This window comes from Esox lucius, chromosome 18 (genome assembly GCF_011004845.1).
Source record: "Esox lucius isolate fEsoLuc1 chromosome 18, fEsoLuc1.pri, whole genome shotgun sequence".
Taxonomy (NCBI): domain Eukaryota; kingdom Metazoa; phylum Chordata; class Actinopteri; order Esociformes; family Esocidae; genus Esox; species Esox lucius.
Window position 1 is genome coordinate 18,158,932 of NC_047586.1, and position 15,382 is coordinate 18,174,313.

Consider the following 15,382-nt stretch of genomic DNA (forward strand, 5'->3'; position numbering starts at 1 on the left):
GGCTGACCTGTGTATATCTTGACTTATATGGTAACCGACATGCGTGTGTTTCGGTAGAGTGTTTATGATAATGTGGTTTGATTGTTAAGCTGGTTCGGAAAAGCTATCGAAATCTTTTGGTTTCGTCACAGTTTTTGGATCAGCACATTGCCAAACTGCTGAGAAATGGAGTAAATATGTAATAACAAGACATAACCACATGAGGGAGGCATAAACATACATTGCAAACGCATGACCATAGGTATGACTGGAAAACATTTTGCCGGGGAAATTGTGCATTACGTAATGTATTTACCCCCTTATTTATTTAGGAAATGGCTTTGTGCATTCAAGTACAGCCTCTCCTGTCAACCCCCCCCCTTCGCCAACTATAGTCACTAGTCAAATATGGTAGCAAGCTAGAATAGTTACATGAATATTTTTAATTAGACCATAGGCAGCATCTTGAGAAAGAAAATAAAAGATGTGTGTATATTGTCTACCACCAAATGACATCTTTAGGATCCATGTGTAACATTTTGGACGGAGAATCTGAAAAATAAGACTCTTACAGCTGCATTCAACCCACGAAACCATGATGAGGAAACTGCTACCCAATCATATCATTCCTGAATAATCTCACAGAGGAGTATGTTATAAGTTTTTGCTGCAATCTAACGGCCTTTATAAGCTTTTATGCAGCAGTAACATGTTATTTATTTTCATGCCTAGTCAGTGGCAAGCAGTGTGTAAAGGCTTAAAAAACCCTGGAAGTTTTGAAATTTGCTTTTAATCTTTGTTGTGGGAGTAATATTATTTTAACCTAATGAATCATGATCTGTTATGTTCCCTGTGTTGTGTATGTGAGTAATAACTTCTCCACTGAAATGTAAATATACTGTATTTTACATTTTTCTAGCAGGAGCATTTTATTACATTCATTCCAGTGCTGAATGTTATATTATTATTTACCTTAATGATCTTTATACTTAGGAAAATAGACTAACCATGTCAGTTGGACTTGTTTGCAAAATCCTGATAAGTCTGATTTGATCATGTTTTTCCAGAGGTCAGTTAAATTCCACCTAGGAATGTCAGAGCACAGCATCATCGAAAGTGTCAAGAAGCAACTGTCAGACCATGAAATTCTGTCTTCTTGCCCGCCTGAGCTCACTGTTGGTCTCATCACAAAGGTTCTTGAACATCTCAACTCAGCCGTTGACTACAATCCTGTGATCCAGAGCACACAGATTCTAGTACTGGGATTCTGGACAATGACAGCTCCAATGTTCTGCCTGTTTCAACCCTGATTTTGTCTACCCCAAGTAAGAGTGAGTGTCCTGTCATTGGAACTCGGCTCATATCAGCTCATTCAAAAGCTATCAACTGACTAGTTCCAGTATAAGGCAACAAGGAAGCTAAAACAATTATGATTAAATCAGTCAAAAGCTTCCCCAAATCCACATTTCTGCACAAGGCAAATTCTCAAATGTTGGCAGCAACATCAACCATTTCCTCTGAACATACAGCTTCAACTGTATTTGAAATTTTCAGATTAATTTGAAATTACATTTTTCACCCACTGAATTTTCCAATACTACAGCGTGGCAAAAAAGTATTTAGTCAGCCACCAATTGTGCAAGTTCTCACACTCAAAAAGATGAGAAAGGTCTGTAATTTTCATCATAGGTACACTTCAACTATGAGAGACAAAATGAGGAACTTGGTAACAGTATAAAAGACTGTCCACAAACTCAAACAGTCACACTCCAAACTCCACTATGGCCAAGACCAAAGAGCTGTACAAAATTGTAGACCTGCACCAGGCTGGGAAGACTGAACCTGCAATAGATAAGCAGGCATACTCAGTGCTTAAAGAGAATACTGAGAAAACAGCTGAAGCCTCTGGGGCTGAACCCGTAGCTTCCCAGTCAGAAATTATCTGCAATTAAGATTTGGGAAGTTGCAAAGGCCATTTTCCACAATCTAAATACAAAGAGGAGGAGTTACTTCATAACGGACAGACAAGTCAAAGCAATGACAGCTCAAGCCAAAGAAACCCTAAGTGATATTCTGATCATCCTTTGTCTTCAGGAGAACTTTCACAAATGAAGCATTTGTTTGTAATTATTCTAGACTACATTGAGAAAGTGAGCATTGGATGTGGTGAGGTAGGGACCTCAGAAAACCCACAGCGGCCACTTTCCTCCTTGTCAACGGCATCTGCCAATTCAACATTGTCTTCCAAGTCAGCATCATCGGTCAGATACTTTGACTCACAGTGGAATCTTCACTCCCTTCTTTATATACCAGAGATTATTCCTCCACAGATTGTTAGACGTTCTGTCATCGACATGAGTGAACCCACTAAGGCAGGGACATTGGCGTGTGATGCCAGGAAATCCATGTCCGCTATAGGAGACAGCATCGTAAAGGAGGTTTATCCAGAGAGAAAATGTCAGGATACGCCTCAGATTGACTCGAGGACCTCGTATCTCAGGGGAAAGATTGGTGCTCTCTCCCGCGTTCTTACTCTACAAGTGAACTGCATCATTTCCGACAGCATCTTGTCCTGTCTGGTTCTGAACGTGCTGGCTGCAAAGAGGGTGTCTGATACGGCTCTTGATAAACTGAAGAGGAAGGTCACAAAGGTGGGGAAGCCCACATTATGAGTTGGTTCAGCTGTTCGCAGAGTCTGTGAAATGCCTCCTGCTTACAGACTTTGTGCCTTGTGGGTCAGCTACTGTGTCTGAAGATAGGATTTCATGCTCTTCCTATTCAACAAAATTCATTAACACGGTCAGTCTATTTACAAAAGTATTGATGAGCCGGATCATGGAATCTGTAGTTTTCAGTGCCCAAAGCAGTGTATCATCTCCATCTGAGGAATTAAAACCCTCCAAATGACCGTGTCAACTCTGTAAATCTGATAGTATCCTTGTAAAGTCCTTGAGCGAAGAGTTCTCCAGCAGATGTAATGAGGCCACAAGGGTTGCCTAAAGAACATCATTCAAAGACACAGGACCTGAGGCTCTTCCTCTGGCCCAGGATGGGGAAGCTAGGAAAGTGATGTTTTGCTTCAAAGTTCTGCTTCCTAAAAAGGCTTGTGAGAGTGGTATGATGGAAATTTCTAAAATCCAAATAGTTGTATGAAAATGGTAGGTAAGACAGGAGAAATCAATTGCGCAATAAATGGTTTTAATTTTACTTGCAAGGAGAAAGTATACAGGTTACAAAGTAACAGTGGATAGTCTCTAAATAAAAACAGGCAATCGACAGTATTTAAAGACAGGAGAGGGGTGTGACAAATCCTGGACATTCCAGATCAATCAGGACACATTCCCTTTGTTCTATCACACAAGTCAAATGCTATCTTCCCCCACCTTATCCTTCCTGCCATAATGTTTACTGTAGTGTTTACCCAAAGCTTCACACCAAGGACAGCTCTCCTTCCCGCCATAAATACCTTCTTCAACTTTAAGAGTTCTTACAGTATCTGGACAGAGAATAGATGCCCTGGTGAGTTCAAACAGATAAGGAGATAAAGAGTAACCTTTTCATCAGCTGACACCAGTCAATGATGCCCCCTAAGCAAATGCCAGATCCCCCACATTCATCTATCTATCTAAACAGTGGGACTTAGTCCTTTAATCAGTGAGAATACATTGTATTAAGAAATTTCCACAACAGTGGTCAATGTGAGTAAATAACTTTATTGTGAGTGTACAAAATATGAATCCATCCATATAAATGTTCTTTGTGTGTCATTGTGTCAACATGAAGTTAACTTTACTGTCATTGCTTTTGTTTGTTGACATGTTGCTTTTTATATATATTCAGCCCTCGAAGCAGAAGAAAAAAAGTTTGCCAGAATGATTACGCTTAAAATATCCCGTAATGGACTTTTAGAAGAAGCAAAAAGTTAATCTAACATAGATGCTCATCTGACTGGCTTATGCATGGACGTGTAAGTCTGTTCATCATTCTTCAGACCTGTTTGTTGGTAGTAAAGAAGTGCTGAATCTGATGTAGGTAGAGTAGGATGATGTCCATTCTCTAGATATACATGTATTTTAATACAAGTTTCATATTCACGTGAAAGTATTTAATTTTTTTAAACAATGAACTGTTTCTATCGCGACACAATTCATGTATTCTTCATCTGGTTAAAGTGATTGCCATCAGCTGCATTTAAACATTGACACGATGGCGTTTAGAGGGTTATCATTACTGTGTGGATGCATACTGGTTATGTACACAGTATGTGTCTGGCTAGATGTTATCGGTATAGTTAGCCTGTCTTGCAGCTATCTTTGTAGGTATTATTCTCAGTGAAAACAGACTGTTCATTGCGTAATATAAATTCGGTATTAAAATTATGATTTTTTACTAGTCTAGCTACTAATGGTAATTGCACACGACCTTACTAACTAGGTGTCCTACATACAGTAACAATCAGCCCCCTAGTCAGGGGCGTTACTTAATATGGAGGTTCCTGAATATTAAGTTACGCCCACTGATGTTCGACCATTGGTCAGTTGAGGGACATCCTGGTATGACACACGGTTCGACGCTAGGTGTCATGTATGGGTATGACATCATTACGTTGAGTGTAAAAATGGAGGAAAGAGTTAACTAATGTTCAAACTTTATCTCAGAGTCTGTGATTTCATTCAATATTTGTTGTCAAGATATAACACTAGGTTCAAGCGGTTCAAGCACTGATATAGAAAACAAAAGTGCATTTGCTTCAACTACATGTTGAAAAAGCACTCTAGTCGGATTATGCTTGTATCAGTTATGTAAAAGTACATCTTTCCAAGATAATTTGCATAGACTGAAATACAGTTCAACTGTATTTTGTTTCAGGGTTAAAATTGTTTGATTGCATACAACTGAAATGTCTTAATTTGAAGACTGAGGTGCCTCCAGAAATAGTATTAAATGTTTTGGTTACAGTCAAGAAAGAGACACTGGTGGTTTAGAAAGCTGCTGAGTGCGGTTATAATACAGACACATGCATACACACACACACACTATGCCTGCCATAGTCAGATTTTGTTTGCATAGACAATGCTTTGTTATATGTGATAGACGGACATCATTAGGAGGTTGACGGTTGAGAATGCTGCTTATTGCATTTACAATATAGTTGATCAGAGCTCTACATGTTACAAAGTGAAACAGGACACCCTTCTGCACCATTTATGCATTTTCCATAGAATCAACATATTACATAAATGTGAACATGCTGTGTAAGGTTAATTGTGTGGTGGACCTGTGAACAACTACTTCAGTGTCTGCTAAACTGTTCTGAAGGTCCTTTGCCAAGACCTGTTCTGCTGTGTAGATCTGATCAGTTTTCATGCAAAACATTGTGATATTTTTTCCTTCCTTTGACTTGCACTGTTCAATTTAACAGCAATGTTCTGGAAAGTTGATATTGATAACTGCAAGTGTTTAATTTTCTATAGCCTATTGCAGACAGGTGGCAAGTTTCACTTTGCACCTTGTAGAGGTCAGGTCAACATCTGTTTACAGAAATATAAATGTATCCGGGGGTGGCTGGAACAAGTACATTTTATAATTCTAGAGTAATGATGTGGTTAAGGACTTAAAACATTGTTGGGAGGAATACAAAGTGTCTTGGGATTGAGTATCTGAGGTCCAGATTAACCTTATCCTAAAAGTTGATTCAATAGCATAAATTACAAGTAGAAAATGTCCAAAAAAGTACAACAGACATTATTGAATGTCAAATAATGCAGTTCAAAAGCTTAAAGTTAATGGCATAACATAAAAATACAAATTAGAATTACTTGCCAGATAGATAATTAAAGATTTACAGGTGCTGGTCATAAAATTAGAATATCATCAAAAAGTTGATTTATATCAGTAATTCCATTCAAAAAGTGAAACTTGTATATTATATTCATTCAGATCATCACTAATGAAAATTAGAATATTACTTAAGACCAATACAAAAAAATGAAATGTTGGCCAACTGAAAAGTATGAACATGAAAAGTATGAGCATGTACAGCCCTCAATACTTAGTTGGGGCTCCTTTTGCCTGAATTAATGCAGCAATGCGGCGTGGCATGGAGTTGATCAGTCTGTGGCACTGCTCAGCTGTTATGAGAGCCCAGGTTGCTCTGATAGTGGCCTTCAGCTCTTCTGCATTGTTGGGTCTGGCGTATCGCATCTTCCTCTTCACAATACCCCATAGATTTTCTATAGGGTTAAGGTCAGGCAAGTTTGCTGGCCAATTAAACCAGGTACTGATAGCTTTGGCACTGTGTGCAGGTGCCAAGTCCTGTTGGAAAATGAAATCTGCTTCTGCATAAAGTTGGTCAGGAGCAGGAAGCATGAAGTGATCCAAAACTTCCTGGTAGATGGCTGCGTTGACCTTGGACCTCAGAAAACACAGTGGACCAACACCAGCAGATGACATGGCACCCCAAACCCTCACTGACTGTGGAAACTTTACACTGGACTTCAAGCAACGTGGATTATGTGCCTCTCCTCTCTTCCTCCAGACTCTGGGACCTTGATTTCCAAAGGAAATGCAAAATTTACTTTCATCAGGGAACATAACTCAGCAGCAGTCCAGTCCTTTTTGTCTTTAGCCCAGGCGAGACGCTTCTGACGCTGTGTCTTGTTCAGGAGTGGCTTGACACAAGGAATGCGACAGCTGAAACCCATGTCTTGCATATGTCTGTGCGTGGTGGTTCTTGAAGCACTGACTCCAGCTGCAGTCCACTCTTTGTGAATCTCCCCCACATTTTTGAATGGGTTTTGTTTCACAATCCTCTCCAGGGTGCGGTTATCCCTATTGCTTGTATACTTTTTCAACCACATCTTTTCCTTCCCTTCGCCTCTATTAATGTGCTTGGACACAGAGCTCTGTGAACAGCCAGCCTCTTTAGCAATGACCTTTTGTGTCTTGCCCTCCTTGTGCAAGGTGTCAGTGGTCGTCTTTTGGACATGTCAAGTCAGCAGTCTTCCCCATGATTGTGTTGCATACAGAACTAGACTGAGAGACCATTTAAAGGCCTTTGCATGTGTTTTGGGTTTATTAGCTGATTAGAGTGTGGCACCAGGTGTCTTCAATATTGAACCCTTTCACAATATTCAACTTTTCTGAGATACTGGATTTGGGGTTTTCATTAGTTGTCAGTTATAATCATAAAAATGTAAAGAAAAAAACACTTGAAATATATCAGTCTGTGTGGAATGTATGCATAATACAAGTTTTTAATGGAATTACTGAAATAAATCAACTTTTTGAGGATATTCAAATTTTATGACCAGCCCCCATAATCACTACATCAAATATTCAAAACATTACATTCCAACACTGACAAAACTAAACTGTTTCTTTACATACTCAACTTTGCCCAGATTCTGTAGACTTTGGTTTCATCCTATCATGTTGTATAGACAGGTGAACACTTCCAAAACAAATTCCTGCTTACTCTTGCAAAACAACTGATGTTTTTTTGTATCCTTGTCTTGTCAAACTATTGTGTTTTCTGGATCTTGTTATTTTTGTTGTGTAGAAACCAGCATTAGCTGATGGTTTAAAGACAGCTAATAGGTATCCTCATCAACAAAAATAATTAACAGAGAAGCTCAAAATGAACACTAAGTCATCTTTTGTCTATTTCATGCATTAATGTTTCAGTGTCTTCAAAATCATTAAACAAAAAATTAATGGGGAGAGAGCTTCTTGTTCTTCCTCTAGAGTTGAAACCTCTCTGTGCATCTACACAGCAGCCTCTATTTCCTCATCATTCGGGGGGAGAACTTGTACCTGGTCTCTGAAGAGGCCGTTTTGGCATTTACCCAGGCAACAGCATCCCCCAGGTCAACAACGCTTATTGGCCACTGAAATGAATGGTCACAACAATCACATAGAAGATGGCCATGACTAAATTATTTTGTTTACATCTCTAAATAATGCACATAGCACATAGTGACAGGTGGATCAGTCTCATCATGAAACCTTAATTGACAAGAGCTGGCTAACAAGTCACTTACCTCATTGTGTAGCTAGCTATCTTTTTGTTTTCTGTGTTCTGTAACTAGCAAACTATTTGAATCTTAGATTCAAAGAATTTAGTAGATAAGATTAGTGAACAAGTTGCCTATCCCTAAATATATAGCGAGAGGTTGTCATATGGAAGACACATACCGAAATCTAGCCAGACACATACTTACCAAAATCTTCATCATTGACCCTGTAATTCGTCCTTCATAAACGCACACACTTAACAAAAACACCAGACCAATGGCAGACGTCAATGGGCGTAACTTAATATTCAGGAACCCCCATATAAAGTAACACCCCGACTTGCGGTCTGCAGATATACCATCCTCAGATCGAGAGCAAGTTTGTGTGTGGTTCTGGTGAGGATATTTTGCAACATTTATTTATTTAGTTTTCATTTCTTTTGGTGCTCATGTTGCTGGCTAGTATTTCATACATTTTGAATCTAAATTGTTTTCTTGTTGTATTTATGTACACAACAGCCATTTAATTTTCAGGGGCCTAGTATGCTGCATGTTAAATAATGTATTGAATAGGCTAATTGTTTGAGTGCTCCTTTTTGAACTGCTGATTGATTAGAATTTATGGTCATTTTCTGAGTGTTATTTTTGTAAAGCAAGCTTTACCTTTTTTCAGATATCGGGTGAGCCTGCTGTTCTTTAATATTTAATACTTATTAAATATTGAATAATAATGAGCTAATTTAAAATGAGTTCCTGCAATTTTTTAAGGTAATTAAAAGATAATTGTATCTTGGCTAGTCTATATTTTCTTACTTTGTTTTTTTTAGTTATGCAAGTCTGTTTAACACATTTAGGCTGTTGTTTAAATGTACAAATATATTTTCTTTTTTTATTGTGATTATTGTTTGAATAATGTTTGAATTTACATAGTAGGTACATTTTATACTGTATGTCTCATGCTGATTTTAAGTCACATCCTATGACATTTCATGTAGGATTAATTAATCATATTTAGATAATGTCAAGTTATCATTACTTCTAAATAATTTGAGTTCTAGGTATTGTGACAAATTTCACATGTATTACAAACTATAGAGCTAATATGAAGCCTGTACAACAATATAATTATTTAGCCTTTCATGTTGTCACAAAGTTACGAGTGAGATCTTCTGCAAATTGAACTTTATCTTAAATTAGATGGTGCCACCCCATACTGTACTCTTGCTACCCCTTTGCCACCCTATGTCAAACATCCTGGACACACCACTGGATTTTTACAGCTAAGGACATGTTGGACATGTTCTATTTGAGTCATTTCTTCACAGTGAAAAGGTGCTTCTGAATAACTCTAAGATCACATAGATGGACCATGGCTATCTCATAGTTAAAAGGTACAGTGTCATGGAAAATTGACTATCATTAAGTAATGGGGGAAAGATGACACTACCTGAACATTGCAAAGTTCAGACACCCCTGTAAAATAAATGAATGGGCAAGAGGAATGCTCCTCAGGGGTGTAACAACGAGGCGAATGGCAGGCTTAACCAAACTGCAGGAATTTCCAGCGGGAATGAGGCACGCCCTGCATAGCATAACCATTGTCCATATTCTCCAACTCAGAGCTGTGGGATTGGGAGGCAAAAAGGATGCCATTTCTCACAGTAAGAACACGGCTCATCATTCTAAGTACACAGTGCCTACTGTAAAGCATAGTGGTGCTTGTGTCACCCTATAGGACTGCCTGTCTTCAGCGTGGACAGGGGTTTTTTGGAGAAAATATCCATTAGGTTTCACTTAAATATTGTTGGTTACAAGAACATATTTAGCCATGACATGAGTTGTCTCCTTCTCCCCTTAAGCAAGGAAATATATAACTTGTAGACACGTCAACTTTGCTCCAAATTCAACACAGATTTGTAATTATCTTTTTCCACTCCTTTTTTAGTACGTAATGTATCTATTTAAGGACATTTCCGCTAAGTGAACCATAACATGATTTATGCAGTGTTGTAAGTGCTAGTATTTCTTTAATGACACAGCTGTCCCACTGTGTTTGCCATCCTGACACTGGTGGATTCAGAATGGATGAAAGTCTGTAACAAGCAATTTCTTTTCAAGCACTTCCTTTACACACTTACAATAAGAACAGGAGCAGGAAGTGAACACTTTCCCCTTATGACAGAACTGTTAATGACCAATAGGTGTCACTGTGGCACCAGCAAATGCTGAAATCAAGTAACTCCCTCAGTATTGATGCGATCAGGCCCCATGCCAAATGTTAAAATTATTGTTCAGAAATGACTATTAAATAGTGTCCTGTCTGTTCTTAAACAAAGTCATGTGATTCCTCAAGTTCTATAATGTGAAGATATGTCCTACCCTTTTAAGTCATACTACAGAAAATCATGCAGGGCCCAAATCTTACTGTAATCATTAGGTTAAGTCATGCATTGTCTTATTCTCTATAAACCCTTACTTAGCACTAGATGGAGCAAATACATCAAGGCTAGAGGACAGCTCACTGAGGTGTTGTGAAATGAGTCTGTTGATGGTGGGAGGAGAGCTGGTCTTTATTTCACGCTAAGAGCTCTAGTTCTCACTAATGATGACATCCATATTGTGGTTCACTCCTTTTATCAGAGAGCTTCCTACGCTTTTTATTTTATTTTTCTTCCATCTCGTCCATCCTTCCTCCCCTCTGGGTTAAAGTGACGTTTAGCTGAGCCTTAGCGGTCCATTGGTTCAAACCACTGACAGGCAGGAATGGCCAAATCCACTTTCAAAGACACAGTGGCGGTGTTAACAGTTCAGAAAAACTCAATGTAGGGGGACATTTTCAGATGTCTATCTGCTGTGTGGACCTCATGAATATGCAACTGCAAGGATTCCCAGGAAGGACAAGCATTGAGGTGTCTGGAGACAAAGAGTGCAGCTCTTCGTCTGCCTCTTCCTCTTCTTCATTTTTCATTGAAACATTCCCTTTTCCTTTGATAGCTAATAAAGAGCCCTCGAGTCAGACAGAGGGTGAATCATAGCAGGATGCTCTGTCCTTATGTTGCGTTCACATCCCATCAATGGGCCTAGCCTAGGCTGAGTAGGTCTAATCAACACTCTGAATTCTCAGTAGCTTACTGCCTCTATCAAGGGTTCTCGCAATGCTAGTTACAGCCCAAATACCAATGCAATATTAAAAAAAGATATACTGTATATGGATCTGGGTATGGTGACTGTCATACATGCCCATCTGATGTGTGGAGGACAAGCATATCATCCCATAATATATTCTGTTCATAGAAAGAACCAAACTCATCAAGCCATTGCTCACCACTGGCTCTACGTATCTGTGGGCTGGTATAAAAAAGTTCTGAATTGTGAATTATCAAAGCTACCGAGAAAGCCTGAGAGTCCGTCTGATTCATTAAATGAGCTTAACTCGGGAAACTGGGATCCGTTGCCCATTTCCAAACGTAAGATTGTGATTTCAAGCATTTTACGCCCTGCTGCCAAAATTAGGTATCAAATGAAAATTGAAGAGTATTTTAATCCATTCCGGATTAAAAAATAACATCTTGAGCCAGAAAACCCATCAAGGTAGGCAATGTGACTCTCAGCAGTAGCAATAATATGCCGAAAGCAGCCACACAAAGAAGAAGTTTATTCCTTGCAGAGTCGGAGAGTGTGATACTATTTGATGGCCTATTTGCCAAGCAGCTGTGCTTGTGAAATGAATACAGTGTTTGCTCGATGAGCTAGTTGGGAGATGGAGAGCTTTAGAGAACCTGAATAACGTTTAAGAATGTCCTCTCAGTGGAACTCAGACCTTTTTATTCTTAGCTTTAGTGTAATAACTCAATCTCTAATATTTTGTGTTCACACACAGTGAATATTGCATATAATGCAACCTCAAAAAGTGCTCAGCCTTCATTGAAAATAATGTGATAAGGTCTGGCATGGCCCTTTAAAGTAATTAGTATTTTCAGATCCAGAATAGCTGATAGGACAGAAGGGTTTTTTGTGTAAATTCAGTCTTTGGTATGATTCATTACAGCGGTCCCTACCTACTTACCTCAAAGCATCAACTCAAACCACCCGGCCACTGAGGTGGTTATGTGGTGTTAGCCTCTCGGTGTTTCTCAGTGTTTCTCAGTGTTTCTCAGTGTTTCTCAGTCTTTGAAATATTTTACTTGAACACTGTTTCATGTACTAGGCATTATGCTTCCTTATAATGGAACAGCAGAACGGATTTATAGACTTACAGAAGCGTGAGATGTTTGAGGTTTTCTGAATTTGATGAGGTGTTGTTCCTACTGGAGCCTTGGTAAGTTGACTTTAGGCAACCTTTGTCTTGGGACTCTGCTCTGGTACATAACTTTCAATTTTGAACAAACCTAGTAAATAATGGGAGTAAATAACGTGAGACAGTATTTCTTAGTTAGGCTTCTCTAATTCCACAGTTTCTGACTAGTTGACATTGAGAGGCTATTGTGAATAACCTTGCAAGATGATGGCCTGAGTAGCAAGTGATGTTTCCTGCTTTATCTTCCTGTGTCTCATATTGTCATATTGTTCAGTCTAATGGTCTGAAAAATACAATGAGAGATAAAAGTTTTGATGGCAAGCTTATTTTTGAAGCCTAATTATCCACCAGTTTGGAAACACTTAAGTGAACTGGGCCATATATAAAAGTCGAAAACATACCTATAGTACAGCTATACTGTCAGAAAGAATGGACTGTTTGTATTTGAAAAGCAATTATTCATGCAGCTGCAGAATGATTAATTGTTTTTATTATTAATTACATTCTCCCTGATTCCTCATCAGGAAAAAAAAGCATGCAAAGATTTTCTAACTATAAGTAATTTACATGTAAGGCCGTTAGGACTGTGAAATCCTGAAGATTAAGACTGAATGAACAAGAGACACTGCAAACTGGGCCCACATATACATCAGCTGAAGCATTCACTCTTGACCACTTTAGCTGAGTTAGATAAAGGTGCATACCGGGCCTGGGGTTTGAGGTTCGGTGCCCATGGGGGACGACGACGACGACGACGATGACGACGACTTCATAGCCTTTTTACATCAGTGCAGTTTCATTTGAGATTGGTTTCACTGTGAGCAGTACATATACTTACATTAATTAGCAAAAAATTCATTATTTTCTCATGAACGCTTCCTTGCTCAAACGGCTAGTACCAGTTTCAGATGGCTGTTAGTATCTGAAACCCAGAGATTTCTGTACTAACACAAAGATGTTGTTTCAGACGACACTAGTGGAGGACCTGTCCAGGTATAAAAAAAACAACCCAACATGGCAGATACAGATGACCTTTTTTTTGGTACTTTAACAAATTACCAGCCCTACCCCTGTTAAATTAATCACATGCAAATATGATCTAGTTAATTTTATTTCCTGTAAAAAAAAAAAGTACATTTTATACTTTTTTATAGCCAAGTTTGATCCGTGATGTTAGCTCATGGCCAGAAAACGTTGCATTGCATAACGTTAACATTATACCAGCCCCAAGCTTAAATTAATCTTTAATTAGGCTAGACACAAGCTATTAAAAATCTATTTACCCCAGTTTTCACTTCAAAAAATTGAAATGCTTCTTATTTATGATCTATTATTTAACAGCAAAGATGCACAGTCCTGTTTCATTGTAATATTTGGTGAGGATTAATTAATTGGTAGAAAACGTATGCAATTAAAATATATTTACTTCACTTAAATTGGAATCAATTTGTATTTTTTCTTAGGTGCAGCATATGTCAAACTGACTTCTCACAGGGGAAAATACTGGAGGGCAAGCATCTCGCGTGTCTCAGGTAGCCAGTTTATACAGCAAAATAATCTAGTGATTCCAATATTCTTCTAAACTTTTCTGAGTAAATCTTTTTAAAGTAATCCAACAGTACACTGCTTTGCACAGTATTACACGCCACTTAAATGCCTTGATAACATAAAATGTGTCTATGAGCAGGAATCTTTTCAGAGGTTTTTTTTTCACACCAATGTTTCTACATGCAGTACTAGTACTTCAACCATCCAATTCATCAATTCAAATACATTCGACCGTTTTTCAAAAGTTAACAACATCCTGTATCTTTTTCAACCTGTACATTTTGTGTAGATATTTGCTGTTATCCCCCAATGACCAAGAAACCATGAAGGTCTTTTGTACAGCTCTCTGTGGTTTGTGATCTCTGCTGGGGTTAACCTCTACATTTCAAAGAAATCACATTCACGGAGAACCTTTTCCACCTCTTGGTTCTCGTTCTCCTCTCACCCTCTCCACAGGAAATTCTTTCAATCCATGACCGCACTCCTAGTCGCTTGCTCCCAAACACGCAGGGCCATTGGTAAAAAAAAAAAAAAAAGAGTGCCTTCAATTTCTACTTCTTTTGGGAGCTTCCCAAAGCCTCAGTGCATATGCTACACATTTTCAGTTGTGGGGACTCCTAGGCAAAATAAAGTGCTTAGGCTTTGCTGAGGTTTATTAACTCTAAAACGTGTACACTGTTGGGTACGATGAAACGTCACCTGACTCAAGAATACTGAAAGAACGACGCTTCATAGACGTTTCTCAGCTAACATGTTAAGAATGATCATTCACGAAGCGATAAAATGCAGCTGTATTTTTGTTAAGTCATGTCATATTGTGCTATTATATTAGGTTGTGTCATGCCTATTGTTGTGATGTTTATTCTGTTCAGTGAGTATAGCAGAGACAGCATTTAGAGAATACACACCATGTGCAGCAAAATGTGATCCAGTGGGATATTGTGGGTCTGTTGGTCTAAAGATGGACTGTTGAAAAAAGACCCCAAAAAAAGTTGAATCCTCCACCACGGCCAAAAGGGTCTGCCAATGAATCACTCCACATTTCTATGTGTCTCTCTCCCACCCCAAAAAGGCACCTTCCAAGTACCTCAAAGATGACAATATATAAGGACTTTGGAGAAGGATATAGACATGGAATCCTGGAGAAGACACACACACACACACAGACACAAAAACACAAGTATCAATCACACAAAGAGGTTTCTCTTTGTTGGCTCTCACCTGCTGTAAGTTTCCTCTTGAATCACATTCCTTGCCAAATTTCCAATGTGTTACCAAAAGCATATTTCATAAGTGTAATATAAATCAGTCATTTATGTGGTCATTTTCATGGCTGTGAAATAATGGTGCGAGGGAAAGTATTTCTCTGTCTGCTCAGAGTAGCCTGCTGGGTGAGCACTGGATGGAAATGTTGACACATGCAATCTATCCCTGTGTCAGGTTGTGTGTTTGTGTGTGCATGTGTGTGTTTCACTGTCTAAGAAGGGCCAGGATGTGGTGATCAGTGATACCAGAAACTAGTCTGGGTAAGTGAATGGTCTCT